At 38.4% G+C, this 4,573-nt stretch overlaps 1 long non-coding RNA gene across 1 annotated transcript; it reads right to left on the bottom strand.

Moving 5' to 3' along the window:
- Nucleotides 1-865: 865 nt before the first annotated feature.
- On the bottom strand, nt 866-3,443 carry LOC132499892 (uncharacterized). Its single transcript, XR_009533941.1, has 2 exons — nt 3,200-3,443; nt 866-1,233 (listed from the first exon to the last, which is right to left on the bottom strand). It is a non-coding gene; the product is annotated as an uncharacterized LOC132499892 (long non-coding RNA).
- Nucleotides 3,444-4,573: the final 1,130 nt, after the last annotated feature.

The raw sequence follows: 4,573 nt of genomic DNA on the forward strand, positions 1-4,573 counted from the left end.
GAGAGGTACTCAGTCTAGGACTAATAATTTCCTGGTACTTGGGCAGGAGCTATCTTGAATTATGAGTTTTTCCAGTATGGCTACTGGAAACGGGAACTATTCCCAGGCTGTGTAAGTGCCAATCACTGTTCCTGCTAACACTTTTGGTTGGTTGTTTCCTTAGGCTTGGATGATTATTTCTTCCCCTGCACTGACCAGTGCTCTGATGACGACTCCAAGGAAAATCTACTCTTTAGATCTCCAGGGAGCAAACTCTGTGCAGCTCTGTAGTCTCCAGGGCTCTGTCCTGAGAACTCCAGCCTCCTTGGTCTCCCCAGATCAACCCTCACATCCAACTCTTCAACTCAGTAATCCACTGGGCTGCACCTGGGTCTCCCCCCTCTCCCTGCTGCGACCTGGGGCAGTAAACTGGGGAAATTATAGGATTCGCTTTCTTTTCGGGGATCATTATGCTTTGAGTCTGATGCCCAGTGTCTTGAAAACTCTTTTTACGTACTGTCTGTTTTTTGGGTTGTTGTTTTTGGTTTTTGGTTTTATCAAGCAGGAGGGTAATATTCAGTCACTGATACTATATCTTGTGCAGAAGACGAAGTTATCCCTCACCTTTTAAAAACAACTAAAGGGAGAAAGTGTTGAGTGGTGTAGTTCTGTTGATTATATCGTCACTAGAGTTTTATCAATAAAAATAAATATTAACAATTAAAAACAACAACAACAACTAAAGGAACAAAGGAAAAAGCAACAGACAGTTAAAGAGAGAGCAGGGAAAAGGTGAAAATGTCCTCTTCCTAGCTTGTTTTGATAAGGTACAGTACCTGATAGCTCAGATCTCTGTTGCTGTAGTTAAAAATTATCATAAACTTAGTGGTTTAAAACAACTCAATTTTATTATGTATAATTCTGCAGGTTAGAAGTCTGACACAGGTCTCAGTGAGCAAAAGTCAAGATGTCGGCATTTCATCCTGGAGGCTTTAGGAGAGCATCCATTTTCTTGCCTTTTCCAGCTTCTAAAGACCACCCACATGCTTCAGTTCATGGCTTCCTTGCTCCGTCTTCCAAGACAGCAACCTCTCTGACTGTCCTTCTGGAGTCCTGTCTCCCTCTGACCACAGTGGGGAAAGATTCTCTGCCCTTAATGACCCGTGGTGAGACTGTGCCCATGTAGAAAATCCAGCATTCTCTCGACAACCTCAAGATCCTTAACAAAATCACCTCTGCAAAGTCCCTTTTGCCCTGGAAGGTAAAATATTCATAGGACTTAAAGGTTAGGAGATGGATATCTTTAGGGGATCATTATTCTGCTACCACAACTAAGATTTGGTGATGTAAGCCTTTAGTATTCTATTCATTTTAAGCAATGAGAATGACATTCACAGAAATCCTTTTAAAAACATTCAGTCAAATACAAAGTTTTAAGGAAAGAAATTTGCTAGTTTTTCCTTTCCACCCAGTTGATGAAAAAAATTACTTGGTCTGACTGCTTTCTCTACCCAACCTACTGCTAAGCCCTCCTTTATTGGCCCGTAATACTGGTTCTTTCTCAGTCACCAAGATTACAATAGTGAAGTCTAACATGCAATGAATTCTGTATATATATTTATATATCGTTTTCTATATATTTATATTATAGATATAGATACAGATATAGATATATTTCACGGTTGAGTTTTGCTTCTTAGCATTTATTCCTGAGAGTCTTCTCTAAAATTGTTGTGTTCATTAATGTTACTTCTCAAACTAATTTCAAAAGTAATGTCAGTAATATAACAATAGTCAGTATTTAATAAGCACTTACTAGTATATAAGGATTTAACCTAAATAACTCTTTTGGCATATGTAGTAGCTGCTATCATTTGATGAGTGAAGAAATGAAGCAGAGAGAGGGTAATTTGCCCAACGTTTCTGAAACAGTTTGCATGGAGGTCAGACCAAAACCACAACACCCCGACTCCTGGGTCTGTACTCTTGATCCCTATTTTCACTGCATTTTAAGTTCTTGGAAGGCAGGGATCATGCCTTAATATTTTGTTTAAAGCATCTGGCAGAGTGCTTCAAATACCTGGCACAGTGCTAGCTAGCACTTAAGCGTATAACACTTACCTGATCAATTAATATGTACTACTTTCATGTCTTTAATTATTAAGCAATTTAGATAGATTTGGTGTCCCCAAGGTGCTCCCCTGATTTCCTTGGGAGGAGGTGGGTGAGGAAGAGGTGACAGAGAGCACAGCATATAACTGCCGTTAGTTTACATGTTGGTACAATAGACAAATAATGTTTTATGGTTGTTGTGAGAGCTACTCAGCCACACAAAGAGCCTCATGATAGCTCACTGAGATTTGCTGTTCTTTGTCTTCATAAACACACGTATATACACCTGAATCTGGAATACTAGGCGTGATTCCTACCTTTTCACCTTAAAGCAGTTCAACTTTGAAATTGTTTTCACTAGAATGGTAGAAAGCAGAGTCGCAAAGTTCACAAACTGTTGACCCTGTGGGCAGTTGTGAACAGCTTCTAAATTTAGGAGGAAAAAAGACTCCCTTTCTGCCGATTAGTGAGAACATTTAGCTCAAGGCCAGAATCCTCAGGTTTCTCAAACCTTGGTTTCCATCAGTGAGGAAGGAAATAGTTAGCTGACTACCTAAAGTTTTTTTCTATAACTTGGATTTATTTTAGCCTCATCATCCAGGACTAAATGGCTTGGAAGAAATTTCCTACCTCTAACTGCTTTCCTAGAGCTGCCAAAACAAATTATCACAAACTGGGTAGATTAATGCAACAGAAATGTATTGTCTTGCAGATCTGGAGGCCCTAAGTCTGAGATCAAGTTGTCGGCAGGGTTGGCTCCTTCTGAAGGCTCTGAGGGGACATCTGCTCTGTGCCCCCTCCCAGCTTCTGGTCACAGCCGAGCATCCTCAGTTCCTTGGCTTGTAGATGTTTCCTTCCAACCTCTGCTTCCATTCTCATAGCGTTTTCCTATGTATCTGCATCTGTGCCCAATTTTCCATCTTCAAATAAGGACATCAGTCATATTAGATTAAGGTCCCTCATCATGACCTTAACTTGATTAAATCTACAAAGACTCTATTTTCAAGTATGATCAGATTCACAGGTGATGGGGAGTCAGATATCGACAGAGGTTTTGGGGAGGACACAATCCAACCCACGGCACTGCCCTACCTGTTGAAGAACTTACATGTTAAGAATCACTTAGGGTTTCCCTGGTGGCACAGTGGTTGAGAGTCCACCTGCCGATGCAGGGGACACGGGTTCGTGCCCCGGTCCAGGAAGATCCCACATGCCGTGGAGCAACGGGAGAGACCACAGCAGTGAGAGGCCCGCATACCGAAAAAAAAAAAAAAAGAATCACTTAAACCAAGATTCCACTTAGACCTAATTATATGGATACGTTACAGAAGTCAGTGATTTGATCATATGACATCGATTATATGTGGAAACTAAAAAAAGAAAAATGATACAAATGAACTTATATACAAAACAGAAACAGACTCACAGACATAGAAAACAAACTTATGGTTACCAAAGGGGAAAGGGGGGAGGGATAAATTAGGAGTTTGGGATTAACATATTCACAATACTATATATAAAATAGATAACCAACAAGGATCTACTGTATAGCACAGGGAATTATTGTAATAACCCATAATGGAAAATAATCTGAAAAAGAATATATGTATATTCTTTTATATTACATATTTATATATTCTTTTATATATATTCTTTTATATTCATCCCCAGATATATATATATATATATATATATATCTGAAATTAACACAGTGTTTTAAATCAATTATACTTCAATAAAAATTTAATTTAATTTAATTTAATTTAAAAATTATTATTAAAGAAAAGAATTTGGTGATTTGGTTTCACTCTGAAGACCATCACCTCAGGCATCAAAGTCCTCATGGAAATCAAGGAAAATGTCCAGTTCAAACACTGTCCATTAAAATATGAAATGTATAACCCTCCCTTCCTCAGTACCACTTATGTATTATTCATCAGTCATGTGAAGGTTGTATTCCTTTTTGTCCTCTATTATGTGGTCACCCCCAGGTTCACCGACATCTGATTCCAGAGCCAGTTAATCAGAAGCTATGTAATGGCTTCCTATGTGCTCAACACCAACTAAGAATCATGAGGCTACTGAAATTGCAAAGAATGTGATATGAGAAGGGGTCAACCAGTCCAATCTTTTCACGGTGCTCAGAGGAGAAAACTAAGACCCGGAGAGGTTAGTTGTCTCTTAAGTTAACCCTCTAGTTAGTGACAGAGACATACATCTCCAGGTATCAATTGTACCTAATCTATTCTTTTTTCTTCCTTTTTTTAAAAGAAAATTTTATTGAAATATAGTTGATTTACAATGTTGTGTTAATTTCAGGTGTACAGCAAAGTGATTCATTTATACATATACATATACATGAATCCATTCTTTTTCAGATTCTTTTCCCTTATAGGTTATTACAAAATATTGAGTAGAGTTCCCTGTGCTATACCTTAGTCTCTTGTTGATTACCTATTTTATATAGAGTAGTGTGTATATG

Source organism: Mesoplodon densirostris, chromosome 1 (assembly GCF_025265405.1).
Source record: "Mesoplodon densirostris isolate mMesDen1 chromosome 1, mMesDen1 primary haplotype, whole genome shotgun sequence".
Taxonomy (NCBI): Eukaryota; Metazoa; Chordata; class Mammalia; order Artiodactyla; family Ziphiidae; genus Mesoplodon; species Mesoplodon densirostris.